The sequence below is a fragment of the Salvelinus fontinalis genome, chromosome 12, assembly GCF_029448725.1.
Source record: "Salvelinus fontinalis isolate EN_2023a chromosome 12, ASM2944872v1, whole genome shotgun sequence".
NCBI classification, from domain to species: domain Eukaryota; kingdom Metazoa; phylum Chordata; class Actinopteri; order Salmoniformes; family Salmonidae; genus Salvelinus; species Salvelinus fontinalis.
Genome location: NC_074676.1, coordinates 44,046,296 through 44,060,269, shown reverse-complemented (window position 1 = coordinate 44,060,269; position 13,974 = coordinate 44,046,296). Strand labels below are relative to the sequence as shown.

Below are 13,974 nucleotides of genomic sequence, written 5' to 3'. Positions count from 1 at the left end.
TGACCCCAAGATCCCCCGTCAGGTTCTCTCCTAGAGTTTTTGGGGGTCATCTAAAGCCAACTTCCTACATTTTTACACAATCCAACAAGCCGTCTCTACTTAAAACAAAAAAAGTAATTCAACTTGGTAAGAGATCATTATTAAATATGTTTAAGTGATTAATAAGACTGAATTATCTTTGATCTAGTTCAATAATAAATATTGTGTTGCACCTTTAACCAAGACTAAAAAATGAACAACACTTGAAAAAAAATACAGACTTTTGATTGTCTTTATTAAGACATCCTCTATATCAAATTTCAGCCAAACCGCCCAGCCAGCCCGAGCAACCTGCACGCCCGACCCCCACCAGTCTAGTCAATATATATATCAACTCTCTCACAACACAATTTCCTTCCCAGTTCCCTCCTACCTTACATTTTTTTTAATTCCCAGGGGAAAGGTTTGGAAACAAAAACATTAAAAACACATACACCTCAAATATACATTAACACACAGAAACAGCAAATCCTCCATATAATGAATCTCATAGGACTAATAGTACTGTAGAGCTCTTTTTACTTGCACACAATATAGCTGGGTCACCCCGTCCTGCCCCTAGGTGTCCACCACCCTGCAGCGCCCCAACACAACACTAGAGGTCAACCCATTAATTAGATCTGATTTCAAGTTTTTATAACAATCGGTAATCTGCTTTTTTGGACACCGTTATATAGCCGATTACATTGCACTCCACGAGGAGACTGCATGGCAGGCTGACTACCTGTTACGTGAGTGCAGTAAGGAGCCAAGGTAAGGTGCTAGCTAGCATTAAACTTATCTTATAAAAAACAATCAATCTCAACATAATCACTAGTTAACTACACATGGTTGATGATATTACTAGTTTATCTAGCTTGCCCTGCGTTGCATATAATCGATGCGGTGCCTGTTAATTTATCATTGATTCACAGCCTACTTCGCCGAACGGGTGATTTAACAAGCGCATTCGCAAAAAAAAGCACTGTCGTTGCACCAATGTGTACCTAACCATAAACATCAATGCATTTCTTAAAATCAATACACAAACATATTTTTAAACCTGCATATTTAGTTAATATTGCCTGCTAACATGAATTTCTTTTAACTAGGGAAATTGTGCCACTTCTCTTGCGTTCTGTGCAAGCAGAGTCAGAGTATATGCAGCAGTTTGGGCCGCCTGGCTCGTTGCGAACTGTGTGAAGACCATTTCTTCCTAACAAAGACCGTAATTAATTTGCCAGAATTGTACATAATTATGACATAACATTGAAGTTTGTGCAATGTAAGAGCAATATTTAGACTTATGGATGCCACCCGTTAGATAAAATACAGAACGGTTCCGTATTTCGCTGAAATTATAGTTTCCGGATTTGACCATATTAATGACCTAAGGCTCGTATTTCTGTGTGTTATTATATTATAATTAACTCTATGATTTGATAGAGCAGTCTGACTGAGCGGTGGTAGGTAGCAGCAAGCTCGAAAGAATTCATTCAAACAGCACTTTCCTGCATTTGCCAGCAGCTCTTCGCTGTGCTTCAAGCATTGCGCTGTTTATGACTTCAAGCCTATCAACTCCCGAGGTTAGGCTGGCAATACTAAAGTGCCTACTGGAACATCCAATAGTAGGTATATGAAATACAAATGGTATAGAGAGAAATAGTCCCATAATAACTACAACCTAAAACTTCTTACCTGGGAATATTGAAGACTCATGTTAAAAGGAACCACCAGCTTTCATATGTTCTGAGCAAGGAACTTAAATGTTAACTTTTTTTTACATGGCACATATTGCACTTTTACTTTCTTCTCCAACACTTTGTTTTTGCATTATTTAAACCAAAATGAACATGTTTCATTATTTATTTGAGACTAAATTGATTTTATTGATGTATTATATTAAGTTAAAATAAGTGTTCATTCAGTATTGTTGTAATTGTCATTATAACAAATATATAGAGAGAGAGAGAGAGAGAGAGAGAGAGAGAGAGAGAGAGAGGGGAGAGAGAGAGAGAGAGAGAGAGAGGAGAGAGAGGAGAGAGAGAGAGAGAGAGAGAGAGAGAGAGAGAGAGAGAGAGAGAGAGAGAGAGAGAGAGAGGAGAGAGAGAGAGAGAGAGAGAGAGAGAGAGAGAGAGAGAGAGAGAGAGAGAGAGAGAGAGAGAGAGAGAGAGAGAGAGCGAGAGAGAGAGAGAGGAGAGAGAGAGAGAGAGAGAGAGAGAGAGAGAGAGAGAGAGAGAGAGAGAGAGAGAGAGAGAGAGAGAAAAAATATATAAAAATAATAATAATAATCGGCCTATTAATCGGTATCAGCTTTCTTTGGTCCTCCAATAAATCGGTACCGGCGTTGAAAAATCATAATCGGTCGACCTCTACCCAACACACCCCACTCAGCTTTAGGATCTTAGTGAAACATTAATTTATTGGTTTTGGTGGTGTTAGGCCAAGGCCAGAGTGACAACCCACAGGACTGAGCAGCCCAGCAGCGAGGGTTTGCCTAAATAGGTATCTCCCCTGGCGAGGGCATGTTTTCAATACAGACTCCTTTAACCGTACTGTATTCCATATAAGGCATCCAGGCCTAATGAAAGTTCCCCAGTATACCCTTAATCTTGTAATATATCCAAGCTAGCAATACATAACTTGACATTGTGGGAGGATAACCAATCTTCCAATTAATGGCAGTGCATTTCTTAGCCACTATAAATGCTAGGTTACACAGTTTCTTCAGATAACAGTCTCCAGTATCAACATTTCCAACCAAACAAAAACAGGGAGAACGGAGAACCTGTAGACCTGCTGAGATAAAAGAACATACTCTTTGCCAGATTTCAGCCAGCCTTCACAAGACCATAACATATGCAAATATACACCTTTTGTGTTTAACACCTCCAGCAGAAGAATAACATTTCTCAGTGCATGATATTCAGTTTCACTGGCATATAGAACGTTCTATGGATGGTCTTAACCTGCAGTCATTTATGTCTGAGATTATATGAACATGACTGGACATTCAAACATAACTGTATCCATTCATCAATCATCAATAGCTTTTACCAGGTCTTCCTCACATTTTTGTTTTGTGTCATCGGGAAAAGCCTCTATCAACCCTTGATTCAGTTTGGAAATCAACTTTAGAGGTTTGTCAGACCGCCTTAAAATAGTTTACATCTTTGAAGCTTCTTGGTTGTCCAGTGTTTGCTGCCCAGAGAGAATAAAAAGTGTTGTATCTGCACAAATTTACCTCAGCTCCGTCATGGTTACCTGACCCTGCTGAGACCCCTGTCACCGTCACAGACTGATCTTCCCTGGTTACCTGACCCTGCTGAGACCCCTGTCACCGTCACAGACGGGTCTTCCCTGGTTACCTGACCCTGCTGAGATCCCTGTCCCCGTCACAGACAGGTCTTCCCTGGTTACCTGACCCTGCTGAGACCCCTGTCACCGTCACAGACTGATCTTCCCTGGTTACCTGACCCTGCTGAGACCCCTGTCACCGTCACAGACAGGTCTTCCCTGGTTACCTGACCCTGCTGAGACCCCTGTCACCGTCACAGACTGATCTTCCCTGGTTACCTGACCCTGCTGAGACCCCTGTCACCGTCACAGACGGGTCTTCCCTGGTTACCTGACCCTGCTGAGACCCCTGTCACCGTCACAGACAAGTCTTCTCTGGTTACCTGACCCTGCTGAGATCCCTGTCACAGACTGGTCTTCCCTGGTTACCTGACCCTGCTGAGACCCCTGTGAGTCTGTGAGTGTTCAAGTGTCCCTAGTATGTGTAGTCTCATTGAAATAGACTAGGCTGCATACATGGTCGGAGAATCACGTGGCAGTTAACTTAAATATTAAATTAACTTAAATATTATTAGCCTGTAGTTTACTACAATGTCTGTAAATAAATAGGCTATTGATAATGCAAAGAAGTAGAGGACGCTCAAACAACGTGAGTCGAAGTGCAATCCAAAAATGTAATCATTGAAAAGGCTACAATGGTGCGCCTTTTCAATTTCAATAAGTATTGGTCACCCATTTATTTGTCTCTGTCTGCAAACCGTCCTCCTAAAAGGTAGGCTATATCCTATAGGTCTATGCAAAACATAGCAAGTGTCACTGTCCTCATTCTTGCTGTTTCAAGTTCAGTAGCCATACCTGAGAAATCAGGTGCACGTGTGGTCTCATTTAATTAGAGTAGGAAATAACCTATGTGGAGAAGCACTGGGCAGTTATCTTTCCAAGGAAATGTACTTCCTAAGTAGTTTACTACATTGCTTAGAAATAAGCCTAAATATTGATCACCCATATTTCTCAGTCTGAAAATCTTCCCACTCCTAAAAAAAGGTAAGCTATAAAAAATAGTTTGAGCGAAAGTAAGTCTCTCCAGCTCTGCTCCCTTCAATCTACATTTAGCATAGTGGCTGATATAGCCTAGTAATACAATGTAAGGGCCATGTCAGAATCTCTGGTGATTGAAATGTACTTTTGCGCATATAGGGCTCAAAATTGCTGGGACCATTGCTGGCAAATGAGCTGCGTCGAATAAGCCTAAAATAACATTGTGGGACTGCGGGTGGGTTTGGGACCAGTTCTTGAGGTAGCGGGTGGGAGTCGTGTTATTACTGTGTCAGTGAGAAAAGTAGGGAACTAGCTAGGGAAACTGACAGATCAATAACATTTCATTGCCATACTGACTAATATATATTTTTTTTGAACTCACATTGTACTGAAAAAACTAAATATCAATCTTCAAACATTTGGCTGATGGTTTCATCGTTTGATTCAGGAGTAATGTGATTGAGGCAAAAACAATAGCTAACTTTAGCCAACTTTTGGTCAGCTCTCTCCCTCTCTCTAATGGTACATCAACTTGCGAAGAGCTGGCCTGGCTATGGTAGCTACTAGCTAGTGTAGCTAATACATTCACCTCAGTCGAGAGGGAAAGAAACATTAGCTAACATTACATGTCAGTTACAATACTAGCTCAGCACTGTGAACAAACACTGGATCCGTTTTTTTCTGTTAAGTTAAACTGCTGTTACCTGAGCCAGCTACATCAGTCAGCTAAAGAGTAGCCAGTTTCTGTTCTGCTTGCTTTTACAACTCGGTGAAAGAGCGCAACACAGACACTGAACTATGCTCAACTCTCCCGTGCTGGTCCAGCCAGCCTTCCAAAAGCTTTGCCTTCACACAGCCTGTCAACCCGCTCTGTGGTGTTTGCGTGGTCCTAAATCCAGCCAGCTGAACACTCCAAACAGCATACCCGACTGCTCGGAGGTGCCCTCATGGTCCTAAAGCCCATTGTTGCAGATCACATTCCAATGATATAACTGGGGGGGAGCAAAAATGCAATTTCAGAATGTGGGGGGGCCATGACCCCCCCCCGTCTGCAGTGAAAGTTGCACCCCTGGCTACCCATCCACATTGCTCTGGCCAAACACATTCTGACTGTTCTGAATGGTCCCAGAAAACGACAGTTGGGCCAGAGCCAGCCTACATGATGAAGTAATCAACTTTGAAATTCTGATTGGTTAGATCTGTTAGAGATGATCCAATCGCTGATGAATTTGTTTTGGACAACACCCCTCCTTTTAAAGTCACACAAACGACTTCTAGGATGCCAGATTCAAACAATGTGTTACGATCAATAGAGCAGCAGAATTAAAATTCAGTGTGAGTCGTCAAGAAAATATATAAAAGGCTTATCAAGAGTAAACCTACTACTAGGGCCCTGTGCTTCTCAGTGATGACAGATGCAGACAGAGAGGAATTAACATGCATTAGACTACATCAGATAGCCATACAGAATCACCAAGCGCTACTAATAACACAAAATATCTCCCCAAATATTGAATATTCATTTAAACATGACATGTTGTATGTTTCAAGGTGGCACAGGTGTGTAAAGCCACAAATAAACAATTCCAAGTTTCAAGTAGGTAGGTCCTTTCAAAAGTATGGGGACATTTGCTGTGAGATACCTGCTACAGATGTAATGATCTTCGTAAAGTAAAGCCTAAAAGTAGAAGTCATGGTATTAGTTGCAAAAGAAGGATGATGTCAAAGTCATGTGGCAATGTAGTCCCATGTAATGTGACTACCCAGCAGTATGACAGATAGCGACTTTAACCACATAGCCTACTTGGATAACAACCTATTCAGTTAGCCAAGCTAACTTCCTAGCTAATATTATTCTTGTCACAAATCTCCCATCTATCTAGCAAGCTAACTTAATCTTAGCCCAATATTGGACTAAAGAGCCTAACGTTTCATGTTCTGTTTAAAGGGCGAATTGGCTCTGGAAACCAAAACAACCAAATACTCCCATCTAAACGTAAATCGATTCTCCATTGCGGTAGTTATAGAAAAAATAAATCCCTGTACTTTCATATCACATCAAACATTTCACAAATGCAAAATACACACTTACTGTACACTGTTTTAACCGCTTTTAACACAGCAGCCGACAGTATTTTTCAGTGACAAGACAACACGTTTGCGGCATATGTCTTCCGTTTACACATTCAGTAACTTAGGTGTTTGGAAACGCAGATAGCCAATTAGCACAAGTAGTCCACTCGGTCTCCCGTCTCCCGTCCGTAAACAAGCGCTGTAACATGGAAATATGGCCATATGGGAATCATAATCCTATAAAAAGGCGTGCATCAATATAACCTTTTGTTTTCCAAAACCGTACCGCAAGCGATGCGTCGCGGATAACCTCCCCCATACAGAATACGCCTTCCTCCAATGACTATTATGTGTAATGTAGTGGAACTGACCACCGGCTAACGTAAACACAGCTGCAAAAGTGGTAAATCGGGTTTTATGATACTAATAATATATGGCAGCTGTAGAGGTGCCAAACCTGTTTAGCAAGCTATTACACGTCTTCTAAATATACCAGATGGAGCAAGCTACCATTATTAGCAAGCTAAATACCATTATTAGGCCAGCTTTGCAACTCCCATGCTTGATAGCAACATCATGACATGACTCGAGTCTAAACACCAGCGTATTTGACGTTGCTAACAGCTAGCTTTATCAGCGCTACAAATGCAAGTTAGCTAGCTAGATAACTAACGTTAGATCATGGAAAGTTACCTTTGAATCAGACCGAAGTTTCCTCTGGTTTAAAAAATATGCGAATGATATGGACATTACAATAAATTGCTATCTATACGTATGATCGCAACAACTTTATTCCTTTACTTTAACATGTCAGTACAACAGAACGTCAACAATAATCCCTAGCTAGCCAGCTCCTTCATGTGAGTGTTGTGTAGAGCTTCCTCTATCTGCACCCCCCGCCCCCCCCGAGCAGATTGTTGCTGCTGATTGGACGGAATGACAATCAATCTCTCCTTTCCGAAACTGTTTCCTGAGGTAAACATAACCACGTGATGCATCATGCATTTACAGTAGAAAAATGATCTCGAATATATAGTCTTTGTATGTGTGGGGTGTGTGACCGTGTATGCAAAGGTTTAAATTGGGTGGCTGACAGTTTGACTATGAATTCGAGCGCAAGATGTGGGAGAATAATAGCGAAGCAGTGCTGGCCTGGAACCCGCATTGCTGGCCTGGAATACATTGTTAATCATATATTTAGGAAGGTTTGGTTATTGTACCACACAAATATCTGCTTGTTAACAAGGTCAAAGAAGTCTCTTTCAGAATTATCCATAAGTATAACCCTGCGAATCATTACCTGAAGAAACAAACAAAAAAGTACCATTAACTGTACTTTTTGGGGAAAGCATCCAGAAAAAGTTTTGCATTCATTTTGGCATTGTCTACATGTAAAGAAATTATTGCAAGCTATTTATAGATTTATAATTGATAATAGTCTTGAATACTTTTGTTTATTATGGGGTAATGTGCTGCTTGGTTTCATTAACTATAATATACAAAAAAACTCTTTAATGTAATTGTAATAATGGGAAAAAAGTCATTAATATATGTACATTCACTAATAAAGACCCAGTCTTCCTTGTTTTCTATAAGGCGTTCTAGATTATTCTACATCCTTCGAATAAGAAAGCTGTAAAAGCAATCAATACCTGTCTTTTAAAGGCCTTTTGAATAATCTGTAATTGGTTGTTTGTTTGGTTGTATAATTCCTGTGTGTACACTGGTGTTTTGTGTAACAATAAGAGTACCACAGAGTCATACCCATAAAACCTTTTTCTCATAGGATATTTCAGAAACACTTAAAATAATTGCTTTGTTTCGTGTAGGCTTACCCTGGCGTGACGTTTTGAATACCGTCTAAATCTTTCTAGGACAAGGGGACTTTTATCAATATATTCGTCTGTATTTACCCCCTCAAAATGAAATGCTAATTAGCTGCTAATGTGGCTATCATAAAGAACTACAAATGCCATGATGATCTGGACGAGACTACCGAATCGAGGCAAAGGTAAGAATCAATGGATTAGGGCCTCCCGGGTGGCCTCCCGGTTCTCATTTGCAACTGCGACCTGGCCAAGATAAAGCATAGCAGTGTGAACAGACAACAACACAGAGTAAACAATAAACAAGTCAATAACATGGTAGAAAAAAGAGAATCTATATACAATGTAAGCAAAAGGCATGAGGTAGGCAATAAATCGAATAATTACAATTTAGCAGATTAACACTGGAGTGATAAATCATCAGATGATCATGTGCAAGAAGAGATACTGGTGTACTGGTTGGGTTGTGCTTCGGAGGACGCATGGCTTTCGACCTTCGTCTCTCCCGAGCCCGTACAGGAGTTGTAGCGATGAGACAAGGTAGTAATTACTAGCGATTGGATACCACGAAAATTGGGGAGAAAATGGGAGATTTTTTTTTTTTAAATAAATAATAATTTAAAAAATAATCAATGGATTAACTATCTAATGTCAGCTTAATGTAGGAATGAATAAATTGGCTACATTTCTTTAAATGGACAATTGTGAACTGTCTTGTTCAAGTTTTAAATTGACACAGGACCTGTTAGCAAAGGTATCAGCTGGAGATGATGTGCAGGAGCTTGCAGGGATTTGTAGTTTTGCATGATGTCTACTTTGGTGCTAATTAGCATTTTCGAACCTGAAGAGTAAATAGAGCCGAAATACATTGATAAAAGTCACCTTGTGTCCGAGAGAGATTTACATGGTTAGCAGAACGTTGCACCAGGGTAAGCCTACACAACACACAGCCCTTATTGTAAGTGAGTCAGGGAAGCTAGTGGTTAGAGCGTTGGCCTAGTAACCGGAAGGTTGCAAGATCAAATCCCCGAGCTGACAAGGTAAATATCTCTCGTTCTGCTCCTGAAAGAGACAATTAACCCACTGTTCCGAGGCAGTTAAACCACTGTTCCTAGGACGTCATTGAAAATAAGAATTTGTTCTAAACTGACTTGCCTAGTTAAAAAAAGTTTTTTTTTATTCTAAAATCCCCTATGGGACAAATGAATAGTGGAAAAGTTATTGGAACCATTTCCCTGTTTGACTGCTGGGTATTATGACACCTCCACTGTGAGGCTCTATACCTTATGAAAGTCCCACCTACTTCCTAGTGCAAGTCACGTACAGTTTCTGAATGGGTGTCAAGGTTATATCATACAATTCATGAAAATGGGGTCATTCATATATCTACAATTATATTCGTATTCATGGATTAATTGACCTTTACCCAGTGCCTTTGATTAAGGTTTTTTATTACAAAAAAAGCTGCAATGAAAGGTAGCCTAGGCAGTCGATAGTGAGCGTGAGAGCTGCGCTATCATCTTGGATTGATACACTCGTATCCCCTGTGGACCGGCTAGTACATAAATTATTATCCTCCTTAAGTAGCTTTAATCAACAATTTAGGATGTTGCACATACTTGGGTTAAGGCGGTGTGCATCAACCTAAATTGTCATAAAAAACTAAAATGGTGTGAAAATTGTGCTTTATTAAGACAGTACACATATGTTTCCAGTTATTCAATGGCCTGCATACTAACCAGACATGTCACCCATTGAGCATGTTTGGGATGCTCTGGATCGACATGTATGACAGCTTGATCCAGTTCCCGCCAATGTCCAGCAACTTCACACAGCCATTGAAGAGGAGTGGGACAACATTCCACAGGCCACAATCAACAGTGAATGCCTTACAAGTGGCCCAGTGGTCTAAGACACTGCATCACAGTGCTAGCTATGCCACTAGAGACGCTGGGTGCTAGTCCAGGCTCTGTTTCAGTGGTCTAAGACACTGCATCGCAGTGCTAGCTGTGCCACTAGAGATTCTGGGTGTGAGTCCAGGCTCGTTGGTCTAAGGCACTGCATCGCAGTACTAGCTGTGCCACTAGAGATTCTGGGTGCGAGTCCAGACTCTGTCGCAGCCGGTCGCGACCGGGAGACCCATGTGGCGCCGCACAATTGGCTCAGTGTCGTCCAGGTTCAGGGGAGGGTTTGGCTGGCCGGATGTCCTTGTCTCATTGCTGCAAAAACGTTTCTTAAACGGAAGCAAACGAAACGAAACGGGGATAAACATACCTGAATTTGCCCAGTAGAAACTCTCGTTTGCACCTATATCAACTAGATGCAGGCAAGAGTGTGCAAGGCGGCATTGAATCTGTCACTGTCTGTCACCTAGACTCCACAAAATTCTCTCGACCTATGCACCTACGTTGTAAACTTTTATTCATAGGCTAGGTTGTAGCAACCTCATGATGAGATATAAGGAAAATAAGAGCTTAGCGTTGTTACATTGAGCTGGGTGAATGGAATGTGAATGATATACGGTATACTGTAATAGATATACTGTAATAGATATACTGTAATAGATATAAGGTCATGCTCACAGTAAAAATAATCGTCCTCCCTCATCTTAAATGTCACCGACCGCCACTGGAGTGGGACTATTATTGATGGCATAAGTAGCTGATTGCTGACCTACATTCTTTTGAGGATATGACTATCCTCCCATCGATCAATTCCCCCACCTACATTCAAAGGTCTTGGGTGAAAACCACCATTATTGATTCAAGAGCTAGGAGCGACAACTGTTTTGCCTTTATGTGATAGAATCCTTCACAGCTCCCAGCACTCAGAGACAGATAGTTATTTTAAAAGGTCACATGCAAATTAGTTGAGTCCTCTGTAAAACTTTACAACGTAATTGTAAAAGTCTACCAAACAATCATGTGATGGAAACGGAAATTCCTTTGGCAAGCAGTACATCTTTCAGTTAGACAGCAACACTTCTTTCAGTTTGGCAGCAACACATCTTTCAGTTAGACAGCAACACTTCTTTCAGTTAGACAGCAACACTTCTTTCAGTTTGGCAGCAACACATCTTTCAGTTAGACAGCAATACTTCTTTCAGTTAGACAGCAACACATCTTTCAGTTTGGCAGCAACACATCTTTCAGTTAGACAGCAACACTTCTTTCAGTTTGGCAGCAACACATCTTTCAGTTTGGCAGCAACACATCTTTCAGTTAGACAGCAACACTTCTTTCAGTTTGGCAGCAACACATCTTTCAGTTAGACAGCAATACTTCTTTCAGTTAGACAGCAACACTTCTTTCAGTTAGGCAACAACACATCTTTCAGTTAGACAGCAATACTTCTTTCAGTTAGGCAACAACACATCTTTCAGTTAGACAGCAACACATCTTTCAGTTTGGCAGCAACACTTCTTTCAGTTAGACAGCAACACTTCTTTCAGTTTGGCAGCAACACATCTTTCAGTTAGACAGCAACACATCTTTCAGTTAGGCAACAACACTTCTTTCAGTTAGACAGCAACACTTCTTTCAGTTTGGCAGCAACACATCTTTCAGTTAGACAGCAATACTTCTTTCAGTTAGACAGCAACACTTCTTTCAGTTTGGCAGTAACACATCTTTCAGTTAGACAGCAACACTTCTTTCAGTTTGGCAGTAACACATCTTTCAGTTAGACAGCAACACTTCTTTCAGTTAGACAGCAACACATCTTTCAGTTAGACAACAACACATCTTTCAGTTTGGCAGCAACACATCTTTCAGTTTGACAGCATACTGCATTGCAGATTTTCTGAATGGCATGGAGATGATCAATGTGGGTATACTTATTATCTGCATTTGGTCCTAACAAAATGACTTATTGGAGTCCCCCAAAATCGTTATTACTTTTACTACATGAAAAGTGTCTTTGGATTGTTCTACCATTGAATGATGTAAAGTTTTTCTGAAAGTGTCTTCTCTTTTTTTTTTTTACAGTTATTTGTCTAGTGGTTTTACTGAGATCTATTGAACCAGACACACTGTTCTAACATGAAAGCAAACCCAGACTGGAGCCCAGCTGTAGACAGACCATTCATTATTTTGTGTGTCTTCGCCCCACTTTTCTCCCCATGTTCACCATTGAATCTTGTGAACTGAAAAAAAAACAATCTCTAATCATTGTTCCATTTGCTGCCTATGTTACCATAGGAACCAAACACAACTCATCCAGATGACCTCTATATAGAGCAAAGCAGTCCCTCCCACAACCATGAAATCCTCAATTGCCTTCTTTAACTCATTGTTACCTCAAGAAAGAGAGTTTACCTGAATAAGAGGATGCTGCGTCTAACTAAATGCTTAAAAGAAGCTCATTTGAGAAAAACAATGTGCATAGAAGCTAAACCTACATAATGGAAGTACAGCAGACCTGTGCAGAAAATTGTTGTATTTAGTTTATTTGAAAATACCAACTTTTCAAATATTAGAGGTAGTCCAATGTAGAGAATCAACTAAAGGCAATTATTTCCTTTTGATATTCAAGTAAAGGTTTCAGAAAAACAGATAATATTTGAAAGTAGGCTATTTGAATATGCACGTTATTTAAAAACAGAGAAATGTTTATTCGATGACTGCCAAATATTTTATGAAGATCCAAAAACTACAACAGCTAGCATATGGTTTTGAGGGCTTTCAGATACGAATCTTAATATGTAGTGTAGAATTAAATACTTAATAATTGAAGATTTAAAAATACAAATGTAAACCAATGACTCTAAATGGTGATTCATCATTTTTTTATGGTGGATAATCACTTTAAATGGTGGTTAATCATTTTTAGATGACGATTACCGCCAAATGATAGGACATATTTTTAAGCCTGAAACATCTGACAATGTTGAGTAAACTGTCACTTTCAGGCATTTAGTTAGATATAAGCGGCAGTTTGTCAGGGCCATGGACTCAATCTCAACATTAAATTAGACACTTGTGTAGTTTCAAAATGACTAAGAAAAACATTTTCATAATGAGTGAGACGTAACGTAATACAGTAACACTTGACATCAAGTTTCTTATACATATGGGCCACAGGTAGCCTAGCAGTTAGAGTGTTGGGCCAGTCACTGAAAGGACGCTGGTTCGAATACGCGAGCCGACAAGGTGAAAAATCTGTCAACTTGTCCTTGTGCAAGGCACTTAACCCTAAATTTGCTCCAGGGGCGCCGTCTAAAACAACACATTTCACTGTACCTATCCGGTGTACGTGACAATATCTTATTTATTACATGTGATTACGACAATAGCAACATTGTTGTTACATAGGACTTAGAAATGGATTTATAATTATTATACAAGTGGAATAAGGAACAATCGTGAACAGTAGTTACAAAAGCTCTCAGCTCATTCCTATGCAAATAAAAAATCAATGACCAAAGTATTAGTTAACAACATGCTAATAGAACACTGTTCCGTTACACAGGCACAATTACAGTTGATTGTTAAGTTACTGAGAATGCTAACAGTAACAAAATGTGACTATTAAGGGCCTAAAGGAACAAAATATTTTTTTAAAAAACTGCCTTCTTAATTAAGTCAACTATAGGCAAGGTAGGTGGAAAATCACGTTAATTTGTATGCTGAATAAATGATCTTTTTAAGATGGAAAAGTTTGTCTTTGAAACAAGATGAAACGAGCTGAAAATAGCATCGTTTGTCTTTGAAACAAGCTGAAA

At 40.0% G+C, this 13,974-nt stretch overlaps 1 protein-coding gene across 2 annotated transcripts in view; it reads right to left on the bottom strand.

The window, feature by feature from the left end:
• Nucleotides 1-7,314, bottom strand: part of LOC129867474 (E3 ubiquitin-protein ligase RNF13-like) — a 99,072-nt gene extending 91,758 nt beyond the window's left edge. The window contains exon 1 of one of the 2 annotated variants that reach the window (XM_055940910.1): nucleotides 7,120-7,314. The gene's annotated coding sequence lies outside the window, so the exon portion shown is untranslated. Of the gene's footprint in view, nucleotides 1-6,445; nucleotides 6,783-7,119 lie in introns of those variants that run through there. The other variant, XM_055940911.1, reaches the window with a different exon arrangement.
• Between the last annotated feature and the right edge of the window lie 6,660 nt (nucleotides 7,315-13,974).